This window comes from Ambystoma mexicanum, chromosome 1p (assembly GCF_040938575.1).
Source record: "Ambystoma mexicanum isolate Mex_15411 chromosome 1p, UKY_AmexF1_1, whole genome shotgun sequence".
NCBI classification, from domain to species: Eukaryota; Metazoa; Chordata; class Amphibia; order Caudata; family Ambystomatidae; genus Ambystoma; species Ambystoma mexicanum.
The window spans coordinates 250553539-250578245 of NC_090921.1; positions in this window are offsets into that span (position 1 = coordinate 250553539).

The following is a 24707-nucleotide window of genomic DNA, read 5'->3' on the forward strand; positions in this document are numbered from 1 at the left end:
ATGGCCTTCGACTTGTGACTCTCCCCAGTATTGGTCCCGCCTACTGTATGCTCTCCTTTCTTTCCATTTCTTAACAGTTCTAGGAAAATGTCCTCAAAGTGCCAGCATTCAGATTTTCTCCTTTCTATCCCTTTCTTAACAGTTCTACGAAACTGTTGTCTCGTTACCAGCATGCAGCTTTTCTCCTTTCTTTCCCTTTCTTAACACTTCTAGGAAAATGTCCTCAAAGTTCCAGCATTCAGCTTTTCTCCTTTTTTAACAGTTCTAGGCACCTTTCCACAAAGTTCCAGCGTGCAGCTTTTCGCCTTTCTTTCCCTTTCTTAACAGTTCTAGGAACATGTCCTGAAAGTTCCAGCGTGCAGCTATTCTCCTTTCATTCCCTTTCTTAACAGTTCTGGGAAAATGTCCTCAAAGTTCCAGCGTGCATCTTTTCTCCTTTTTTAACAGTTCTAAGAACCTTTCTGCAAAGTTCCAGCGTGCAGCTTTTCTCCTTTCTTTCCCTTTCTTAACAGTTCTAGAAAAATGTCCTCAAAGTTCCAGCGTGCAGCTATTCTCCTTTCTTTCCTTTTCTTAACAGTTGTTGGAAAATGTCCTCAGAGTTCCAGCGTGCATCTTTTCTCCTTGCATTCCCTTTCTTAACACTTCTAGGAAAATGTCCTCAAAGTTCCAGCATTCAGCTTTTCTCCTTTTTTAACAGTTCTAGGAAAATGTCCTCAAACTTCCAGCGTGCAGCTATTCTCCTTTCATTCCCTTTCTTAACAGTTCTAGGAAAATGTCCTCAAAGTGTCAGTGTGCAGCTTTTCTCCTTTCTTTCACTCTCAATGGCTGCAGGAACTGTCATCTATGTCCCAGATTGCAACATTTCTTCTTTCATTCACTGATTGGGTCAGATATTCCCCTCCGTGACATGGCCTTCGACTTGTGACTCTCCCCAGTATTGGTCCCGCCTACTGTATGCTCTCCTTTCTTTCCATTTCTTAACAGTTCTAGGAAAATGTCCTCAAAGTGCCAGCATTCAGATTTTCTCCTTTCTATCCCTTTCTTAACAGTTCTACGAAACTGTTGTCACGTTACCAGCATGCAGCTTTTCTCCTTTCTTTCCCTTTCTTAACACTTCTAGGAAAATGTCCTCAAAGTTCCAGCATTCAGCTTTTCTCCTTTTTTAACAGTTCTAGGCACCTTTCCACAAAGTTCCAGCGTGCAGCTTTTCGCCTTTCTTTCCCTTTCTTAACAGTTCTAGGAACATGTCCTGAAAGTTCCAGCGTGCAGCTATTCTCCTTTCATTCCCTTTCTTAACAGTTCTGGGAAAATGTCCTCAAAGTTCCAGCATTCAGCTTTTCTCCTTTCTTTCCCAATCTTAACAGTTCTAGGAAAATGTCCTAAAAATTCGAGCATTCAGCTTTTCTCCTTTGTTAACAGTTCTAAGAACCTTTCTGCAAAGTTCCAGCGTGCAGCTTTTCTCCTTTCTTTCCTTTTCTTAACAGTTGTAGGGAAATGTCCTCAGAGTTCCATCGTGCATCTTTTCTCCTTTCATTCCCTTTCTTAACAGTTCTGGATAAATGTCCTCAAAGTTCCAGCATGCATCTTTTCTCCTTTTTTAACAGTTCTAGGAACCTTTCCACAAAGTTCCAGCGTGCGGCTTTTCGCCTTTCTTTCCCCTTCTTAACAGTTCTAGGAACATGTCCTCAAAGTTCCAGCGTGCAGCTATTCTCCTTTCATTCCCTTTCTTAACAGTTCTGGGAAAATGTCCTCAAAGTTCCAGCATTCAGCTTTTCTCCTTTCTTTCCCAATCTTAACAGTTCTAGGAAAATGTCCTCAAAATTCGAGCATTCAGCTTTTCTCCTTTGTTAACAGTTCTAAGAACCTTTCTGCAAAGTTCCAGCGTGCAGCTTTTCTCCTTTCTTTCCCTTTCTTAACAGTTCTAGGAAAATGTCCTCAAAGTTCCAGCGTGCAGCTATTCTCCTTTCTTTCCTTTTCTTAACAGTTGTAGGAAAATGTCCTTAGAGTTCCAGCGTGCATCTTTTCTCCTTTCATTCCCTTTCTTAACAGTTCTGGGAAAATGTCCTCAAAGTTCCAGCGTGCATCTTTTCTCCTTTTTTAACAGTTCTAAGAACCTTTCTGCAAAGTTCCAGCGTGCAGCTTTTCTCCTTTCTTTCCCTTTCTTAACAGTTCTAGAAAAATGTCCTCAAAGTTCCAGCGTGCAGCTATTCTCCTTTCTTTCCTTTTCTTAACAGTTGTAGGAAAATGTCCTCAGAGTTCCAGCGTGCATCTTTTCTCCTTGCATTCCCTTTCTTAACACTTCTAGGAAAATGTCCTCAAAGTTCCAGCATTCAGCTTTTCTCCTTTTTTAACAGTTTTAGGAAAATGTCCTCAAAGTTCCAGCGTGCAGCTATTCTCCTTTCATTCCCTTTCTTAACAGTTTTGGGAAAATGTCCTCAAAGTTCCAGCGTGCATCTTTTCTCCTTTTTTAACAGTTCTAAGAACCTTTCTGCAAAGTTCCAGCGTGCAGCTTTTCTCCTTTCTTTCCCTTTCTTAACAGTTCTAGAAAAATGTCCTCAAAGTTCCAGCGTGCAGCTATTCTCCTTTCTTTCCTTTTCTTAACAGTTGTAGGAAAATGTCCTCAGAGTTCCAGCGTGCATCTTTTCTCCTTGCATTCCCTTTCTTAACACTTCTAGGAAAATGTCCTCAAAGTTCCAGCATTCAGCTTTTCTCCTTTTTTAACAGTTATAGGAAAATGTCCTCAAAGTTCCAGCGTGCAGCTATTCTCCTTTCATTCCCTTTCTTAACAGTTCTGGGAAAATGTCCTCAAAGTTCCAGCATTCAGCTTTTCTCCTTTCTTTCCCAATCTTAACAGTTCTAGGAAAATGTCCTCAAAATTCGAGCATTCAGCTTTTCTCCTTTGTTAACAGTTCTAAGAACCTTTCTGCAAAGTTCCAGCGTGCAGCTTTTCTCCTTTCTTTCCCTTTCTGAACAGTTCTAGGAAAATGTCCTCAGAGTTCCAGCATGCAACTTTCTTCCCTTGCTTAACAGTTCTAGGAAAATGTCATCTAAGTTCCAGCATTCAGCTTTTCTCCTTTTTTAACAGTTCTAGGAACCTTGCCGCAAAGTTCCAGCATGCAGCTTTTCTCCTTTTTTAACAGTTATAGGAACCTTTCCACAAAGTTGCAGCATGCAGCTTTCTCCTTTCTTTCACTCTCAATGGCTGCAGGAACTGTCATCTATGTCCCAGATTGCAACATTTCTTCTTTCATTCGCTGATTGGGTCAGATATTCCCCTCCGTGACATGGCCTTCGACTTGTGACTCTCCCCAGTATTGGTCCCGCCTACTGTATGCTCTCATTCTTATGTTTTTCATCTCCCCTGAAACCACATCGGCCAGGAAGTTGAGCAACTACAGAGAGTTCCGTGTGTATGTGGGCTGTTGTGTATATTGAGAGTACTAGCAAGGCACAGGGATCCAGTATGGGGCTCAAGAGGTCCATGTAAAGTGGGTTTCTCATGTTACTGGTCGAGAGTTGAAGGTCTGTGGTTACATCATCTGTGCCAGGGTTTGTTGGAAATGGTTCAAAAGGTAATTTACCCATCCCCGGGTGTGTTAGTACTCCATGTGGGTGGCAACAAAATGACCCTATGGGAAAGGTGTTGAGTCAGGTCATTCCTCTTAGAAGAGTTTGCATTTTTGCCTTGTTTTTTGGAGGACTCTACAATAGTTTGTTCTGAATTGATTTCAAGACAACAATGGGTTAAAGGATTCACTCCGCTACAATGAGCACTTCAGTGAAGAAATTGAACATTGAAATTTCATAGGTAACTATCTCGAAAAAGTTGTGCAATTATCGCCATGGACTTTTGAGGCTCTCCTCCCCGGCGTTCTTCGACAGTGACGGTGTACATCTTTTAGGTGACGGGATGGGTGTACTTATTCATGCATTGTTAGCGGGCATACATGTGTGTTTTTCACATCTTCACGGGGAGAGACATTTGCCAGTAGATCACCTGCGACGTGGTGCTGTTGATGAGGACATTCACAATGTTCTCTGGAGATTTCATGACCATGAACCATTTATAAACTTCCTGTGCAGACTACACTTTTCTACCCGGCATGTGAGTGCGTGGTCCTCTTACATCCAACAAGCTAGCACGTGGGCTTGAACAGTTAGCTGGTCCTTTGGGTTACCCATCGGGGAGCAAGGTGTACACCCAGGTTGGGTCTGTGACTGTCCGCATGGACATGTGTCTTATCAATTGGCCCGCTCCTCTCAGACAGCTGGTAGGCCAACAGGCTACAGCTGGGTTGCCATGAGCGTCCGGGGACATGGTCAATTTATCTTGTAATGTGCAGCATTCATGTGGGCCCCTGTAAGTAACTCCAATCAAGCAATCCCACTAAGTCAGTGCCTTGTCTGGGATGCCCAAGGGAAGCCCTTATTTATATATTTTTATGACAAGTTATAATCTGGATGATGAACCCTTGTATAACACCCCTCTCCTAGAATCCCCCTTGACCCCACTGAGCCAAGAAGTAGGCTTGTTTTGCAAATTTAAAAGGTTTATTTGAAAAATTAAACTATATATATATATATATATATATATATATCACACTTTTATAATAAAGTAATAATTGATATCACACTTATGAATATAATATTGATCAACAATGGGTAATCTGACACTAGCAAACTTCTTTAAAATCAATGAGGAGTTGGTATAGGATGGATAAGGCAGCGAAAATACTTTTATGGTTTCAAGGGAAAAGCAATGAGGAATAAAATGCAGTACGGAAATAACTTGATATGATTTTAGCAAAAGATAATATAATCACTTTTTCTCTGGCAATTCACCCCCCCCCTCCTATGCAATGTAAGAAATGGAAGGAGAGCACACAGTCGTCAAGAATCCCAACAAAATGCAATACGAAACGCAGTTCCCCCCTAGCAAGCTTAGAGAAAAACAGGTATGATTTTAAAACACAGGCCCAAAATGCTTTGAATGTGGTGGCAATGAAGTGAAATGATGCTAAAATTGATTTAAATTCCCTGTAGAGGTTCAGGATGAGTGATAGCTAGTTGGTATTAGTTCAGGCTCACTTTAGCAATGCTCTATGAGTAACTAGCAGGTTAAAACGAATTTTAGCAAAGGAAAGCAAGGAGCTGCTGATTTTTACACGTGGCTGAAATTATTGCAAATGTCAAATCGCGGCAAATTTAATCGCGTGCATCGAGAGTAATTACGGAGGCACTATAAGGAGTAACAAGTCGGTTCTAGGTACGTTGGAAAGCCTAGAATCTTAGCTGTAAGATAAATTTCGCTCCAAACTGTTCCGGAGATACGGCCGATTTAGTCAAGGTAGTTTTTCGGATTTGAAATTTTAAAGCTCAGAATGACAGATGACAGTTTTCAGTTTTAAAGATGACAGAATGACATGATTCTAGGAGGCAGTTCTAATAGGCTAAAATAGTTTGGATTAGATTATTTCTCTCTGGATCTCTGGTCTCTGGTCTCTGGAGGTTGATCGATTTGAAGTCTGGAGTCTCCCGGCAAAGCGTCCCACAAGAAAGTGGAAAGTGAATCTCCCTACCTGGGTTCCAGTGTCTCTTTTTATGTGTTTAGAAAATGGGTGTGTGCATGGCATAACTGAGCCTGCCCCTGTCTACTTGTCATTGGCCCAATTCTCCCCTCTCCCATGATTGGGGGAAGGAAATGGATTGTCATCATGATGAGGTCTGTTGATGGGTCAGAGGATCCTCCCATGGTCAATTTGCCCACAAATCTATATTTAATTCAAATACATATTTCCCAGATACACAAGCGGTTGACATTACATGTACATATTACAGATGAATTAAGACAGGTCTCTGTTCAAGCCCCATGCTCCTGCGAGCTGGGATTCAGAAATGACAACATTTTGCGCTTTTTGGTCGGTTTACCAATATCGGACATTTACCAAAAATTACACAAATGCGCGTAAGGAGTATGGACATTAATTGATGAAGTGTCAGATTTTTAACATGCAGACATTTGGAGTAAGACCCTATTTTCTGCTAGCAACCCCCCAGAATACACCACAGGGTCCTAACACCTCTTAAAATGTGCACAGAAAAATCCCAAGAATAATGATATTATTTATATAATTTTGACCAGTCCGCACTATGAGTTATCTATCTTTTAAAATTATGCCCTGGTCAAAAAGGGGTGTGGCTTCCCACATCACATGGTGGAATAACTGGTTTATCCACTTCCCCCAAGCTCAGCTTGCTAGCAGAGTCACTGCCCCTACCAGTTTCTCCCAAGAGGAAGCCATTTACGATCCCCCCCAATATAACATTGGCCTGACTCCAGGACAAGGCTTTGTTCAACTTCCTGGAGTCCCCAGGTGCTCCTCCCCTAACCCAATCAGAGAGGTGTCATCTCCTTTTGGTGGGGGCAGCAGGATGCAGCCAGGCCTGGGAAGAGTGGCTGAGCAGGTTTCTCCTGTCGGGGGTAGTTGTCAGGCAGAATTCAGCTAAATGTCACTTTAGTTCCCAGTTTTCTACATTCAAATCCAACTTAAATGCAGCTATTTTTTATATATACATTAAATAATTACTTCCTTCAAGTCATTTCAGAATATAGTTTTACATTGTATCCACCTCTTAACAAGTCTTTCCTTGGCCTGGTTTCGGTTCATTTGTTCAGTTTTACACAAAAGTCTGGTGGTTTTAAAACGCCGGCTTTCTGATAGTGGTGAGCACCAGTACTGCATCCATTTTTGACGTTAAGAAAATGAATTCCCCACAGTTCTGGGTTGCTTTTGGCAATCAGCATTGCCATTCCCAATGGTTGAAGGCTACTGTGTGTGTAGCCCAATGCTGGTTTTAGGCAGTGCCCTCCTGTGATCACAACATAGGCAAAAATGTGTGGCAGCCTATTCTTCATGTTTTCCCTGTGCACTCTCTGGGGAGTTCTGGCCATCATGATGTTTTCCATGCCTGTACTGCACAGTTTTATGGTAGGGTTAGGCTGCATGGGTAAAAACATCCCACAAGCCCCCCCTCTTGCGATGGCCATTCTGATCTTTCACTGATGGAACTTGCAAGATCTGGGATGTTCGCCTCATCTTCTTCCAATTCCGTAGATGGCACAGTTCAGCATCTTTCCTCCCTCCAGTTGATCAATCAGTTCTCCTTGCTGGTCCTGATTGGAGGATTGGGCGGTACCCCGGGCCCCTCGGATCTTCGCTCCCGGTCCCCAGGTCGCCTTCCGTGGTCAGTCTCCATGGTTTCATCTCTCCTAGGATGATAAAGCTAAAGCGGCAATACCTATTCATAGACATTTCTCCACCACTATTAATGGTGTGGCGAACACATACATTTTATACATCCAGTTACATTTTTCAGTCTTGTTTTAAAACAAGATATACATGAAACATTTTTTTTCCAATCATAATATTTTAGAGACTATATGTGGGATATTTTAGGATGGGAACTGAATTAATCTGGAGCGGTCCCCTCTGGTATTGCAGAGGACTCCTCCAGTTGCTGCAGAGTGTGCCTGGGATGGCAACATTTTAGCTGATTTATATGTACCCACTTGTCTTCCCCTTCCGCCAGACTACCTTTGGGGATGCAGATCTTATACGCTACAGGGGAGATCTTGTCTATAATTTCAAACGGTCCCTTCCATGTAGGCAAAAATTTTCGCTGTTTGGCCTGGTTCCTTTGGAAATTGTATAGATAGACCCGGTCCCCCACCACATATTCCTTCCTGGTGGTTTTCAAATCATGTGCGTTTTCATACTCTCAGCTGATCTTTCTAGATTCCGCTGAGCATAGGCAAAAGCATGTTGGAGGTGTTTCCTTAAATTCTCCACATACTCATGAGTTGTGGAGGCATTTATCAGTGTCTGCTCTTGGGTCCTGTAGAGCAAATGCTGGGGAAGCACCATCTTGAGTCCGGTCATCAACTCAATGGTGACATTTTAGTAGCAGATGAAGGGGTAGATCTGATGGCCATTAGGACCAGAGGTAATCGGATATCCCAACTTGGCCCAGAATCTGCCACAAACTTTTTTACGATGCTTACAATGGTTCGGTTGTAGCGTTCTACTGCCTCAGAGGAAGCTGGCCGGTAAGCAATATGTAACTTCCTTTTGACCCCCAGTATCTCCCACATCTTTGTCATTACCTCGCTGGTGAAATGGCTACATCTGTCTGACTCAATCCTTTGAGGTACACCAAAACGGGAAAAGATGTGGTTAATCATCAGGGCAGCTGCTGTTTCTGCCTTGCAGTTTGGGGCCGGGAGACATTCCACCCACTTGGTAAACATGCATGTAATGGTCAACATGTACTTGTTTCCTCTAGACGAGCGAATTACAGGGCCTACAAAGTCTATTTGCAAATCTGACCATGGCAGTGTCATCCCCCTCTTTTAGAGAGGCGCACAGTGTGTGAGGGATGCTGGCTGAAATTGTGCACACACAAGACAACCCTTCAAATATTGGTTGAGGTCCTGGCCCTTGTGTGGCCAGTATGCAACCTCTCTTAAGATTTTAAGTGTTGTGTGAAACCCCCTATGACCGGCTGTGGCCGGATCATGGGCATGACTTAACATCAGGCTTCGGAATTAGGTAGGAACCATCCACTGATCATGGCCAGCTTGGGATTTCCTTACCAACAACCCGTCTTGGATCCGGAACATTTTTGGACATTTCATCAACACTCTAAGGTCCTCTTTCCCAATGTAATCGGTATCAGTCAGGGGAAAGTTCTCAGGGTCCTCAATGTGTTGGTTAAACTTACCAATTATTGGATCCCCCTCCTGAGCTGTAATCAAATCAGCATCAGGGGTCTCCTTACTCCATTGTGCAGTTGAAAGATCATTGTGAGCATTTGTCTGGGACCTAGTGATAGCAGTGACCTGGATTTCCCCCAACAGGGACTCTATTTCTATTAGATCCCCTTGGATGGCCCCGGTTTTGGCCAGCTGATCAGCTAGGTCATTTCCCATTTTGTCTGGTCCCTCTACTTTGGAATAACCCTTGATCTTTTTCCAGTAGATGGTCATCCCATTCGATGTGACCAGATCATCAATATTTTGGATTAGCTTCCCATGTTTCAGGGGTTTGTTATTAGCACATAACATGTCTCTGGTTTTCCAATTGACCAGGTGCTCCACGAACCCGTTCCGTACATAATCCGAATATGTGATTATGACCAGTTCGTGGAGTTGACGTTGGACAGCAGTGAGGATGGCCTGATGCACAGCCATCAATTCTGCCACCTGACTACTTCGGGGACCAATTCTGTATCGGGCGGAGGGTTCTGGAAACTCCTTCACCCATGCATTCCCTACGCCCGCCACCAGTTCTTTCTCCCCGTTGTTGTCAACATGGTAAGAACATCCATCCACATAGACAGTGGGCATTCCCTCACACTTGTCTTCTTCAAAGACTTTGTGTGGGGAATTAAGGTATGCCTCCATGTTGTCCTTGATTTTTAGACTTTCGTCCTCGAGACAGTTTTCTCTGGCACAATCATGCAAGTCAGACAGACCTTGCGCGAGGGGCCTCTTCTTGCTTTGGCCATATCTGACCTCCACAGGAAAGCCTTGCATTGACAGAATCCAGGAAGTAATTCGGGAATTACTCACATTTCCGGCCCGGATTCTGTCACTTTGGAGATATTGCAGAGGCTGGTGTGGAGTCTCCACTATGATGTGTTCCCCCTGGATAAACGGGTGGTAATTCTTCAATGCCCACACCGTTGCCAGGAGTGCCTTCTCACAATCGTTGAATTTTTCCTTCACAGAGGATAAAGTTTTGCTCACATAGGAGATTACTTTATTGACCTTGTCATGCTTTTGGTATAATGCTGCCGTCAAGCATGTATTAGAGAACCCTGTTTCAGACAGGATAAGCTAGGCAAGACGCTTGTGAGAGGCTTCTCTTGAGTTGTCTTACTGCCTCGGATTGTTCTGGACCCCATTCCCACTTGACCCAACCCTTCAAGAGATGAATCATGGGTCTGGTGATCTCTGCGTAGCCCTCAATGAACTTTCTGCTATAATTAGTAGGTCCAAGGAGGCTCCTTAGTTCCCGCAGAGTGGTGGGGTCTTTCAGTTTCTGAAGTGCTTCCACTTTCTTTTCCTGGGGACAGAGACCCTGAGGAGTAATCTCATGTCCTAAGAAATTAACACAGGTTCTACACCACTGTGCTTTCTGGAAGGCAAGTTTTGCTCTGGAGGCCCTCAACTGTGTCAGAACATAACGGATCTCCGCTATGTGTTCTTCCACAGATGAACTTTTGATGAGGACATCATCTACATAAGCCAGGTTACCCCTCGCACCCAGGTCGGGCATGGCCTTATGTAGGAAAATGTTGAATTCATTGCTGGAGGTCCATGTGTACTGCTGGCCCCCGAAGGTAAAAGCCAGTCTGTATTGGTCCTCCCTACTGACAGGCACGGTCCAGTATCCATTGGTCAGGTCTATTGCAATGAATCCCTGTGACCCCTGGATCTGGGCCAGCCCTTGGTCAATGTAGGGCAGAGGCCATCGGGAAGTATGGACCCGTTTGTTGAGCTCCCTAAGGTCGGCGCAGAGTCTCCACTGGCCGTTTGGCTTCAATATTCCCAGCACCGGATTATTGAAGGTGTTGTGGACTGGACGGATTATTCCCGGGACTCAAGGTTCTTAATTATTTCAGTAAGGGACTCCATGGATGCGAGAGGCAAACGATATTGCTTCACAAATACTGGAGTCATTCCAGGGTCCGTGGGAATTGTTGTCGTGTGGATGTCGGTGCGACCACAGTCATATGAGTCCAACACAAAGAGATCTTGGAAATCCAAGAAAACTTGTTTCAACTTTTGCTTCTGTTCCAGAGTCACACAGGAATCAGCTAGGTTGACTCTCTCTTCCACCATCTGCCTGAAGCCTGGAAAGACTTCTGGTTTGGCTATCTCAGAGGCCTCCTCCAGCTTGGTGGAGAAGTCCCTGGTCAGAGTGCTGATTTGGACTGGAGGCTTCAGGTGGGAAAGGCAGCCCTCATGGACCTGGAAAATCACCTCATCCCTCCTGAAATCACAAGTCACATCTTCCTTACCATAAGGGCAAGATGTGTACACCAGGAAGTTCCCCCCATGCCGGGTGAAAATCGTGTCTGGTGTTGTATTGTCATCACTGTCACTGTCAAAACAGTCCTTGGGGATTTGTCCTAACAGTTCATTTCCTAAATCAATAGAGAAATGTCGGTCATCAACCGCCATTCCAATGATGGTGCCTGCGGCTAGAGTAATACTCTTTAAGTCGCTGTTATCCACCTCTATTGGAATGGTGTCATGCTCTATGTTGACTAATGGTGTTGGGTTTACCCCTAACCCTTGCTGTTGGAGAGGAGCATTTAGATGAATATAAGCATCAGGGTTTTTCAATTTTTGTCCTCTTTTAACTTTCACTTCCAGGGAGAATTGTCAGGTCTTTTCTGGGATGGTGACTTCCTCTTTAATCTGAATTTCAACTGCATAAGGTAGCAATTGAGCTGACCTAAATGCTTTTTCTTGATCATCAAAGCCCATGGGATTATCCGCTAATCGGGACCAAGCTTTCAAGTTTATTAGGTCCAAACTAATGGCGAAGCGATTGAGGATGTCACTGCCTAAGTAAAAGGCGGCAGTGACGTCTCGCACGACCCAACAATTATGGACTATGCTCTTGTTGCCAATGGAGATTTTGAGCATACACCTGCTTGGCAGGAGATGTTTCGAATTGGGTGTTTCCAGATCCATTTCCCATTTGTCTATCAATTTGAATGTGGAAATGGCTGGATCTTTTGGGAGTTGGCGGAACATGGCTTCACTGATGAAGCTCTTACCGTTGTTCACACACACTCGAGCGAGAACAGAGTCCTTCCCATAATTTAACTGAACAGGGATAAACAACTGCTCTCCAATTTGCTGAATATCAGCCAGGCTCTGAGCTGATTTCACATCTTTCTGGACTATAGGAGTGGGAGTGTCTGATTGTGGATTGGTAAAGAATTTCAGAGTATTTCCATCCAGTGTGGAATACCACCTTAAACTGGAAGGAAGGTTGATTTTCAGAAATAGAGAGGACCCCCCCATCTCCAGTCTGTTGTCCTACTGCTATTACTGTCACGTCTGGAATTTGGTTGTTCTGGAAGTGAAATTCTACTTGGTCAGATTTTTGTTCAACCATGTGGCAGGTGCCATTTAAACTAACATGGTTGACACTCTGTTTTCATTTTATTGGTCGGCTAGTCTGGGTCCAGAGGACCTTGTTTACACAATCTATTAGGGGTGACAACCTTCTCAGGAGGTCGTTCCCTAGTAAACAAGGGGTGCCCTCTGGAGTCACTACTATGACCGGGTGTTTCACCTTGTGTCGCCCAATTTTGATGTCCAAATCTGCAGTCCCCTCGACAGGAATTTCCTTCCCGTCAAAGTTCTGCAGTTGTCCAGGAAGAGAGGTGAGAGGAATACGGTAATTCTCCCCCCTACCTGCATTTAGTTCATCAAAGGCCCTTTTGGACAGAAGGGTAGCTTGGGATCCAGTGTCCACCAGTGCCAAAATTGTACCCTGCCCCTGTACTTGTACCGGGGCATAGTATCTTCCCTCCTTCTCCTCAAGGGGGCACAGATAATGCACATTTTTGGACAACTGGTGGGCTAATTTTCTGGTTTTGGACATTGCTAGCGAAGAGATTTGGGCAGAATTCTGTGGAGAGCCTGGGGAATATGAAAGGAAAAGGTGGCAAATGGAAATGGTTTCAGGTTCTGGGCCGCCCCCCCCTTTTTGGAGGCAGTCATCAGGATGTGTTTGACCCATGGGATTTTGGTATTGTTGGTTCTGGGATAGAATGATGGGCAGCGACAGCTCAATCCCCACATCTACCCAGTCTGGATTGGAATCTCTTGGGACCCATTTTTCCTTGGGAGGAGTTCCCCCATCTCTGAAGGAGAAGATCCTTTTCCCAGCGTCCTCTGAGGATCCCTCTCCCTCAAATTGGAAGACCTGTACCTCCTCCACAAAATGGGTCTGTTTGGGTCCTTTGTTTCTCCTACCTCCTCTCTGCTCCTTGGGTGGCAGACTTTCAGGGGTAGGAGATTTTGTTTCCGGTTCCTGGTTTTCCAGGGGCTGTTTACAAGTTGAGAAGGAAGCTTCCTCCAAGGCTTTACACCCCCCTTCCCCTTGTGCCTCCTCCCTGGAAACCGGTGGGTTATCGGGGTTCTGCCCCCGTCATTGTTTTGGAGCACCAGGCCCAGAGTTTGGGGCATTCTGCGGTGGCATGCTCATCTGAGGGTTCTGTTGAGCCCTCAGTATGTGACCCAGATCCCGTGCCATATTTTGGACCTGGCGCTCAAGTTATGAAACCCGCTCAGGCTGATACGGGGCTCTATATTCTCCCCTGGGCTGATCCCGGGAAGGGTAGCTATCCCTTCTCTGGTACTACCCCGGATTGGGAAGATTTGGGTACCCCTCCACCCTTGGCCTCCCCTCTCCCGGATTAGGTTGTCTGGGCTCAGGGAATTGGGGAAAGAAGGATGGATGGTTTTGGGGTTGGAAATTGGGTGGATACCTGGGGAAAAAGTTCTGCCCAGGATTTGGTGAGTTTCTGCCCTCCTGGGGGAAGTTAGGAGGGAAGTTCCCCGGGTTAGGTGCTTGACTGGATCCCCCCCCTTGGGCTGGAGGAGTCCACACATAACCCAGGATGGGTCAGTTTCCCTTGTAGCTGGGACTTACATAGTCAGGGGAGCGGGGGACCCCTTTTGTGGGACTACCTCCTCGACTCCCTGTCTGTGACTGGCCCGAGAGCCTTCTGGGCTGTGAATTATTTGGTTCAGGCAGGTTTTTTGGCACCCCCATCTCCAAATCTAAAACGGGGGCAACCTTTACCTCTGCCACCTTGGCAGCAGCAGGGGTGCTGTTGGTTTTGGGGTTTTTCTGCCCATTACTTTTATTTTCTATGGGCTTCTGCACCTCATAGATCCGGGTAGCCTGTTCAATGACCCAGTCTAGTGACCTCTTCTCGTGAAAATCTCTCACTAGCTGGGTCATGATGTATTTGGGCAAGGCATGGAAAAAAGTATTGACAAATTCTCTGCTGTCCGTGCGCACCCTTCTGGTGGTCTGCGCAAAGGCACGCTTCAATTCTTGCACAAATTCTTGTGGGGCCTGATCCTCCCCACATTGCAAATTGTAGGCTGCCTTGCGAGCCTCTTGAGGATTTCTATGAACAGAAAAATGTTTCAAGATGTCCGCCTTATATGCGGACCATCTTGAATGGTTTTGGTCCTCCAGCCTGCAAAGAAACTGGAGTATTCTGGGGAGAGTGTCCATTTGATGTACGGGATGCAGCTACTGCTGTCCCTCAAATGGAAAGTCTCCATCATTTGCTCAAAGAGCTCCAAGTGTTCCCAAACAGAATACTTGGCGTTCTTATGATAAGGCGTGATGACACTCCTTATTGCCTTTATTTGTTTCAATGGGTCCTTAAGCAAGGCCCTTTTTGGCTTATTGGCCTTTTTGGTTCGGGTCACCCTGGTCCATTCATCCTCTGACTCCGAAGCACTGCTCCCAGAGGTGCCCGTCTGATCTTCCAGGTTTTCCCAGATTCTGCGAGCCTGGGAATGGCTGGCAGAATGTGGGGACCTGGTCTCCTGTGTCCTGTAACGCTCAGAGGAGTCTTCAGATCCCTCCTTGCTGCCAGGATTTGATGGGTACCCCCCACTGACCTAACTGGGCAGAGGTTTTCAGGATGCCCTTAATGGGCCTACTCTCCTGGGGTTCCCCACTAAATTGCACTGTGCTTGGGTGCCCATACCCGGATGCCCGCCCCTCCATTCCTGGGTGGTACTGGCCTATGAGCCCCATACTTTTGGCTGGATAGTAATCTGCCATTCCTGTGGCCCTGTGCTCATGCGCGCCAGGGGACATGGGGTTGGCAGAGTCCAGGGACTGGGAGAGATGAAGGCCTCTGGAACCAGGGCTCCTGAGGTTATGCTCAGGCGTTTCCCTTTCCCAGCGAACCTCATCTCTATCAGCCCATGCTCCCTGTTGCAATGCAAGAGCCTGCGCTTTCAGTTCCTCAGTTAAGGCCTTACTAGACTCTATCAGTCTCTCCTGCATGGCTACCTGTTGCTGGAGCCTATCATTGTGCTGACAGAGAGCCTCATTTTCTCTCTGTGCCTCCTGATTGGTCCTGGAGTATTGGGCCAGTCTCCTGAGTCCCATCCCTACTGGCCTGTTCCTTTCTTGCCAAAGCCTCCTCCACCCTCCTGGTGTGCTCTAGCAAGCCGTGATGCTCTTTTTGGAGGTCACCCAGCCCCTGGAGGGCCAGGTGATTTTCTTCAATTTTTTCTTTTAAATGGCAGACTTCCTGGCCTAAGGTGTCCCTTTCCTGACTAAGAGCCTGCATCTGTGCCGCCAGGTCGTCCCTCTGCCTTTGAAAGGCACCAGCTTTCTGGCGCTCTTCCTGAAATTCTGTCTGGGTGTCCAGATCTTTCAGAATCAGTTTATTGCTCTCCTCTTTTTCTCTATCCAATTAGCTTTGCAGGGTGGCTACCTGCTTTGTGCATGCCCTGTTGAAATCTATCTGTTGCTTCAGCTTTTTCTGGCTCTGCAGTAAGGAGTCCAAACTGTCTTGGTACTCCTTCTGCAAGGCCAGAAATCTGGTATCCTGGTCAGCCTTTTCCTGTTGCAGGATATCCATATCCTCCTTCATTTTAATGATGTACTGTCTACTCTCGTTTTCTGACTCCTGGCTTCTGTGCAGCCTCTGCTCAGAAGAGACCAGGTCAGATTGGGCCTTTTCTAACGCCAACTGTTGCTATCACCCGCAGGCGTTCCGACTGGCGGCTTCTTCCGCGCTGGGTTTTGGGACGTAGGTACGGGAGGTACTAGTCCCTCCTTTGTGTCCGTTACTTTTTCCTCCTAGTAGCGCGGGGCCGGTGGGAGTATATCTTCTCTCCCGACCCAGCGGTCCCTGCGTTGCAACTATCCTTTGGAAGCTCTCTCTTCTGGGTTTCTTCGCTCCTGCCTCGCTCTGTCCAGGCTTCTGTCTCTCGCGCACTCCAGCGAGTGTTTCTCCTACTTTCTCTCCCCTCCAGTTTTTCTCTGCTGCCGCCGCGCCTCGGCGGTAACTGTTTCTCTTCTTACGCGGCCCCGTCCCTGCGGACAGGCGCCGCCCCTTTCCCTACACTTTTTCTTCTCTCGCTCCGCTACTTGTCTGGCGCTTTTCTCTATTGCCTATCTCTCCTCCGGTCCTCGCCCCGCTTGTTGCAGTGGCTGTTGGGCGTTCTGTGGAGCCCTGTCCTCCGGCTCCCACCGCAGGACTCCCCCGTTCCGCTGCAGTGTTGCCTTCAGTTACTCAGACGGATTCAGTCTATTACCTACCTCCTACTCATCTGAAAGTCTACTTTCCGCTGGAACTACGCCTTCCGTGCTACAGACCAGAGGAGTCCAAGGGTTTTTTCCCCTTTTGGGGTTTTTCCCTATTTCGGCTTGGTTCCGGAAGGGAGGTCCTCAGACAGCTGTTCTCCTCAGCGGTCACGGTGGCCTCCCTCCGTGACAAGCAAGCTCATCGGAAAAAGGAGAAGGATTATCTACTTCGACGGCGTCTGTAGGACCCCGACAGCAATTCCAGTAGTTCAGGTGAGGAGAGCTTGATAGAAGGGGGAGAAAAGGGAGACCAGGCACTTAAACTGTCACAGATTGCAACGCCAAAGAAAGACACGATGTCAGCCGAAGGGCAAGTGCAAGAGCTTTGGAAGGCAATTCAAGCTATCTCTCAGGAACTTCAGGGAGTCAAAGCTGAGAACGCCCTCCTTAGACAAATGGTATCCGCCATGGAACCCCCTCCTCCAGAACTACCGCCTACAACACTATCCTCGGGAAAGTTTGATGGTGCCCCCAAGAAAGTGAAGGAACTCCTAGAGGCGTGTACTATCTACTTTACTTTCTGACCCCGCACTTTCTCTACAGACCAAGCGAAGGTCGGCTTCCTAATCTCGAACATGACGGGCAACGCTCTGACTTGGGCCACTCCCCTAGTCACAAGCAACAATGCCATTGTCCAAGACTACGCAGCGTTCCAAAATTCTCTGAGACAGACTTTGAACGCCCAGAGTTGTCATTTACTGCTTTTGAAGAGCTGTTGGATGTAAAGCCAGATTTCTTTGGACGTCCTGTCCTATATCTCTGCTTTCAAAACAGTAGCTTCCGGCGCAGGCTGGCCAGAACCGGCACAATATGCCATTTTCAGGAGGGGTCTAAAAGAGGAGATTAAGGATGAGTTAGCCAGATCTACTCGCTCACCTACTTTCTCGGACCTGCTAACGGCTGCACTACATATCGAATATCGCCTACAGGAAAGGAAGACGGAAAGACGCAAACAACGAGGCTCAGGATTCCTTCCGGATTCTCGGGCATATTCTCCCCCTAGTCGCTCTCCCACTGCCGCTTCAGAGGAACCGATGCAGATTGGCTACACAAGAGCACCTCTGACTGCAGCCGAAAGACGGCGAAGAAGAGAAAAGGGACTTTGCGCTTACAGTGGGTCGGATCAACACCTTCTAAAGGACTGCACAGAACTGCCTAACAGGAAGCAGGGAAACAAGCACCCTCAGCATCAATAGGGACTAGTGTCCGGGGGTTTCCAGTTCTGTCTACTCGTCCCTATGTTTCTCTAACAGTTTCTTCTTCTGACTCCAAGGAAGATTCCAGACTCATGGTGGTTTCAGCCATTATCATGATAGAAGGCGAGAAGGTGGAGGCTCTCGCATTATCGGACTGCGGAGCAGCAGGAAACTTTGTTGATACCCTGTGGGCCAATAAAGTCAGTCTACGCAGGATACCCCGGAAGGAAGGTCAGAATTTAGAAGGAGTTGACGGCTCTCCACTATCATCCGGACTCATCACCCATACCACTGAAGAGCTATCCTTAACAGTTTTTCAGCACTCGGAAGTGATAAGGTTCGACATTATCCGGGCTGCACATTTTCCAATAATTTTGGGAATTACATGGCTTCGCAGACACAATCCCCAAATCGATTGGACAAATAACCAGCTGAGTTTCTGTTCTGCATACTGCACCGAACACTGTCTTCCACAGAAGAGTCAGAAGGGCCTTCAATCTATTACGGCTCACACCTCCAACTGTGTGGGGGTTTTTGCACTACCCACTTTTTGCTTGAAATACTCCGAAATACTCCAAGAAAGCCTTCACTCCAAACTGCCACCCCATCGGCCTGAGGACTGTACCATAGATTTGCTACCCAATGCATTAGTTCCATTTGGCAGAATGTTCTCTCTAACACTTACGGAGAAGCTTGTGTTACGAAACTATTTGGACACGAATATGAAGAATGGGCTGATTCAGCCTTCGAAATCCCCGGCAGGGGCTCCCTTATTTTTTATCAAGAAAAGGGATTCTACTGATCTTAGACCCTATATAGACTACAGAGGTCTAAATAAGGTGACTATCCGAGATCGTTATCCCATGCCATTGATCTCCGATATCATCGAGGCTGTACAAGGAGCCAGAATTTTTACCAAACTCGACCTCAGAAACGCATACCACCTGCTCAGAATCTCCAAGGGTGACGAATGGAAGACGGCATTCCGTACCCCATTCGGCCTGTACGAGTATAAGGTGATGCCATTTGGACTGGTTAACGCTCCTGCAGCATTTCAAAGATTTATGGACAGAATGTTTTCTGACATGCTTTCCACTTCTGTCATCATCTATTTGGATGATATCCTGGTCTACTCCTCAAATTTACAGGAACACATCGTTCATGTCACTCAAGTTCTTGAACGTCTACAAAAGAACGAGCTATTGGTTAAAGCCGAGAAGTGCAAATTTGCGGTACCTTCTGTGCAATATCTGGGCTACAGGTTTTCAGAAGAAGGGATAGACATGGATCAAAGGAAGGTTCAGGCCCTTCTCGAATGGCCCGCCCCCACTTCTGTACGAGAGGTGCAGAGGTTCCTGGGGCTCTCCAACTATTACCAAAGGTTCATCCCCAACTTCTCGCAAGTGGTGTACCCCATCACTCGCCTACTTAAGAAGGAGGCCTCTCCGTTCTGCTGGTCAACCGATACCGAGAACAGTTTCAAGTTCCTCAAACATCTCTTCTGCTCAGCTCCGATTCTCCGACACCCGGACCAAACTCAGCCCTTCATCCTGGAGACCAACACCTCTGCAATCGCCATCGGAGCGGTACTACTTCAGGCTGTCGGTGGCGTGGAACATCCGGTAGCTCATTTATCCAAGACACTCTCACCCAGTCAGTTGAATTATTCTGTCCTAGAAAAGGAGCTGTTGGCAATGAAATTGGCTTGCGATGAATGGCGTCATCTGCTCATGGGGGCCCGTCATCCCTTCCTTATCAGGACCGACCACAAAAACCTGAAAGCCCTCCAGGAAATGGAGTGTTCTGATTCCAGGCAAGCACGTTGGGCTTATCTTTTCTCGCAATATGATTACCAGATTTCTTACATTCCTGGGTCACTAAACCGTCTGGCAGACGCCCTATCCCGCAAGGACTCCAGCAAGGAAAGGGCCTCGTTATCCGCTGAACCTATGTTTCATCGCAATCGGATATTGGCCCTTGTTAGTTCTTTCCTACAAGAGGTTAAAACCGCTGTGGTTCAGGAACTTCCCCAATTACCGTTACACTCCGACTCTCCTTACCAGGAGAAGGATGGCTGGCTGTTCTTCAAGAAATGACTGTATGTTCTGGAAGGCCCGCTGCGAAAGAAGATTCTGGATTGGTGTCACACTTCTCGCCTTGCAGGTCACCGCGGGGGAATCAACACCCTGGAGCTCGTCTCGAGGAATTTTTCCTGGCCCACCGTGAGAAGAGATACCCTGGACTTTGTTAAGACCTGTCCCGTTTGTGCTCGGTCTAAATATCCTACAGGGAAACCGTTGGGGTTACTTACCCAAGTTGAGATGCCAACCCGCCCCTGGGGGTAGGTTTCTACGGATTTCATTGTAGACCTACCGGAATCCGAATCCTGTACCTGCATCGTGGTCACGGTAGATGCGTTCTGCAGGATGGCACATTTCTCTCCTGTTTCTGGTGTTCCTACAGCCACCAGGATGGCTGAGGTGTTTGCACGAGACATCTTCAGACTTCACGGTTTACCTGACAAAATCATCTCTGATCGGGGAAGTCAGTACACCTCGAGATTCTGGACAGCCCTGTGTACCCGATTGGGGATTGAGAGAGCACACTCTTCGGGATTCCATCCCCAATCCAACGGGATGATGGAACGCCTGAACGCTACTCTTGAACTATATCTGAGATGTTACGTCACTCAGCATCAGGACAATTGGGTTTCTCTACTCCCTACTGCAGAATTCTCGTATAACAATACCAGACACGCTGCCACTGGTCTCTCGCCATTCTTTTGTACTTATGGGGTCCACCCTAAGTCCATTCTTCCCGAGGTTCCCAGTTTCACCAACTCCCCAGCGGCCGAAGAGGTATTGGATCAGATCAAGGATGCCCATGCCACGGCATTGCGGAGTTTAGAGAACAGCAGGAGACGATCGAAGATCGGAGCAGATAAACACCGCAAAGAATGTCCAGATTGGAAGCCAGGCGACAAGGTGTGGTTGTCCACCTGGTTTTTACCCAGATGGACAAGGCCCTCTAAACTCTCCCCTCGCTTTCTGGCTCCTTTTCCCATTCTTCTCAAGATCAATCCTGTTGCTTACCGTCTTCGGCTGCCTCCGTCTCTGAATTGCATTCACCCTGTATTTCATTCACCTCTCCTTAAACCTTTCTATTCCGATTCCCATCACAGACCAGTGCCCAAACACACTCCCTCACAGACACCCAATCAAACAGAATTTGAGGTCTCCAACATTAGAGACTCTAGGTTCTACTGAGGGAGGTTGGAATATCTTTTGTCCTGGAAGGGTTATCCGGAGTCGGAGGACTCTTGGGAACCTGCTTCTCAGGTGCATGCTCCTCGCTTGCTCTACAGATTCCACCGGCTGCACCCGGGGAAGCCTGGGGTGGTGCGGACTGGAAGGGGGCATACTGTCACCCGCAGGCGTTCCGACTGGCGGCTTCTTCCGTGCTGGGTTTTGGGACGTAGGTACGGGAGGTACTAGTCCCTCCTTTGTGTCCATTACTTTTTCCTCCTAGTAGCGCGGGGCCGCTGGGAGTATATCTTCTCTCCTGACCCAGCGGTCCCTGCGTTGCAACTATCCTTTGGAAGCTCTCTCTTCTGGGTTTCTTCGCTCCTGCCTCGCTCTGTCCAGGCTTCTGTCTCTCGCGCACTCCAGCGAGTGTTTCTCCTACTTTCTCTCCCTTCCAATTTTTCTCTGCTACCGCCGTGCCTCGGCGGTAACTGTTTCTCTTCTTTCGCGGCCCCGTCCCCGCGGACAGGCGCCGCCCCTTTCCCTATGGTTTTTCTTCTCTCTCTCCGCTACTTGTCTGGCGCTTTTCTCTATTGCCTATCTCTCCTCCGGTCCTCGCCCCGCTTGTTGCAGTGGCTGTTGGGCGTTCTGTGGAGCCCTGTCCTCCGGCTCCCACCGCAGGACTCCCCCGTTCCGCTGCAGTGTGGCCTTCAGTTACTCAGACGGATTCAGTCTATTACCTACCTCCTACTCATCTGAAAGTCTACTTTCCGCTGGAACTACGCCTTCCGTGCTACAGACCAGAGGAGTCCAAGGGTTTTTTCCCCTTTTGGGGTTTTTCCCTATTTCGGCTTGGTTCTGGAAGGGAGGTCCTCGGACAGCTGTTCTCCTCAGCGGTCACGGTGGCCTCCCTCCGTGACAAGCAAGCTCATCGGAAAAAGGAGAAGGATTATCTACTTCGACGGCGTCTGCAGGACCCTGACAGCAATTCCGGCAGTTCAGGTGAGAAGAGCTCTATAGAAGGGGGAGAAAAGGGAGACCAGGCACTTAAACTGTCACAGTTGCCTATTTGCCAGATCTTGGCCTTCAGCACATTTGTCCTGCATGGCTCCCATATATAGATACAAATATGCCGCTATCCTGACAATCTTATTGTGTTCATCTTTGGCTTTAGGGGCCATATATAATTCACTCAGGGCCACATGTAATGGACCCTGATCTCTCCATATATCTGACCCTGTTTCAGTGACCGGTTGCACGATTGCCTGCAACCAGACTGTTTGGTCCTGATGAGTCCACTCACCTCTCACAAATAGCTTATGTAAGAAGTGCTCTCTGGCTATTTTGATGTCTACCAGTGTCGTCATTCTGGAGATTTGAGTTCCTTCCTGACTTACCAAAGTTTGTATTTTATTTTGCAAAACAGAACTTCTCCTTAGAGCGTTCCTTTGAGGAGTGCTTTACAGCGTAACACAGCGTGGTGATCTAACCGGATATGTGTATCCGGTCAGTTGGCACACTGTATTAAGCTGCACAAGTGGTAAATATAACCCAGAATGTCCCGGCTCCGAGCCCCCACTTTGTAAGTAACTCCAATCAAGCAATCCCACTAAGTCAGTGCCTTGTCTGGGATGCCCAAGGGAAGCCCTTATTTCTATATTTTTATGGCAAGTTACAATCTGGATGATGAACCCTTGTATAACACCCCTCTCTTAGAATCCCCCTTGACCCCACTGAGCCAAGAAGTAGGCTTGTTTTGCAAATTGAAAAGGTTTATTTGAAAAATTAAACAATATATATATATATATATATACATATATATATATATATATATATCACACTTTTATAATAAATTAATAATTGATATCACACTTATGAATATAATGTTGATCAACAATGGGTAATCTGACACTAGTCCACTTCTTTACAATCAATGAGGAGTTGGTATAGGATGGATAAGGCAGCGAAAATACTTTTATGGTTTCAAGGGAAAAGCAATGAGGAATAAAATGCAGTACGGAAATAACTTGATATGATTTTAGCAAAAGATAATATAATCACTTTTTCTCTGGCAATTCACCCCCCCTCCTATGCAATGTAAGAAATGGAAGGAGAGCACACAGTCGTCAAGAATCCCAACAAAATGCAATACGAAACGCAGTTCCCTCCTAGCAAGCTTAGAGAAAAACAGTCATGATTTTAAAACACAGGCCCAAAATGCTTTGAATGTGGTGGCAATGAAGTGAAATGATGCTAAAATTGATTTTAATTCCCTGTAGAGGTTCAGGATGAGTGATAGCTAGTTGGTATTAGTTCAGGCTCACTTTAGCAATGCTCTATGAGTAACTAGCAGGTTAAAACGAATTTTAGCAAAGGAAAGCAAGGAGCTGCTGATTTTTACACGTGGCTGAAATGAGAGCAAATGTCAAATCGCGGCAAATTTAATCGCGTGCGTCGAGCGTAATTACTATAAGGAGTAGCAAGTCGGTTCTAGGTTCGTTGGAAAGCCTAGAATCTTAGCTGTAAGATAAATAAATTTCGCTCCAAACGGTTCCGGAGATACGGCCGATTTAGTCAAGGTAGTTTTTCGGATTTGAAATTTTAAAGCTCAGAATGACAGATGACAGTTTTCAGTTTTAAAGATGACAGAATTACACGATTCTAGGAGGCAGTTCTAATAGGCTAAAACAGTTTGGATTAGATTATTTTAAACTAAGAGATTGGTTTTGGCACAGTGAGTACTCACACTATATTTTTGAAATAAGCCGTCAAGGTCTGGTTGGACGGGACTTCCGGCGGGTGGTTCTGAAGTCCCGGCTACCTGGGTCAGCTCTGCTCTCTGGGTCTGTCAAGCACCGGTTCTGCTCACAACACTGCACAGTTCTGGTCTCTCTGGATCTCTGGTCTCTCTGGATCTCTGGTCTCTGGAGGTTGATGGATTTGAAGTCTGGAGTCTCCCGGCAAAGCATCCCACAAGAAAGTGGAATGTGAATCTCCCTACCTGGGTTCCAGTGGCTCTTTTTATGTGTTTAGAAAATGGGTGTGTGCGTGGCATAACTGAGCCTGCCCCTCTCTACTTGTCATTGGCCAAATTCTCCCCTCTCGCATGATTGGGGGAAGGAAATGAGGTCTGTTTATGGGTCAGAGGATCCTCCCCTGGTCAATTTGCCCACAAATCTATATTTGATTCAAATACATATTTCCCAGACACAAGTGGTTGACATTACATGTACATATTACAGATGAATTAAGACAGGTCTCTGTTCAAGCCCCATGTTCCTGCGAGCTGGGATTCAGAAATGACAACATTTTGCGCTTTTTGGTCGGTTTACCAATATCGGACATTTACCAAAAATTACACAAATGTGCGCAAGGAGTATGGACATTAATTGATGAAGTGTCAGATTTTTAACATGCAGACATTTGGAGTAAGACCCTATTTTCTGCTAGCAACCCACCAGAATACACCACAGGGTCCTAACACCTCTTAAAATGTGCACGGAAAAATCCCAAGAATAATGATATTATTTATATAATTTTGACCAGTCCGCACTATGAGTTATCTATCTTTTTAAAATTATGCCCTGGTCAAAAAGGGGTGTGGCTTCCCACATAACATGGTGGAATAACTGGTTTATCCACTTCCCACAAGCTCAGCTTGCTAGCAGAGGCACTGCCCCTCCCAGTTTCTCCCAAGAGGAAGCCATTTACGACCCCCCCAATATAACATTTGCCTGAGTCCAGGACAAGGCTTTGTTCAATGTCCTGCAGTCCCCAGGTGCCCCTCCCCTAACCCACTCAGAGAGGTATATATACATTAAATAATTACT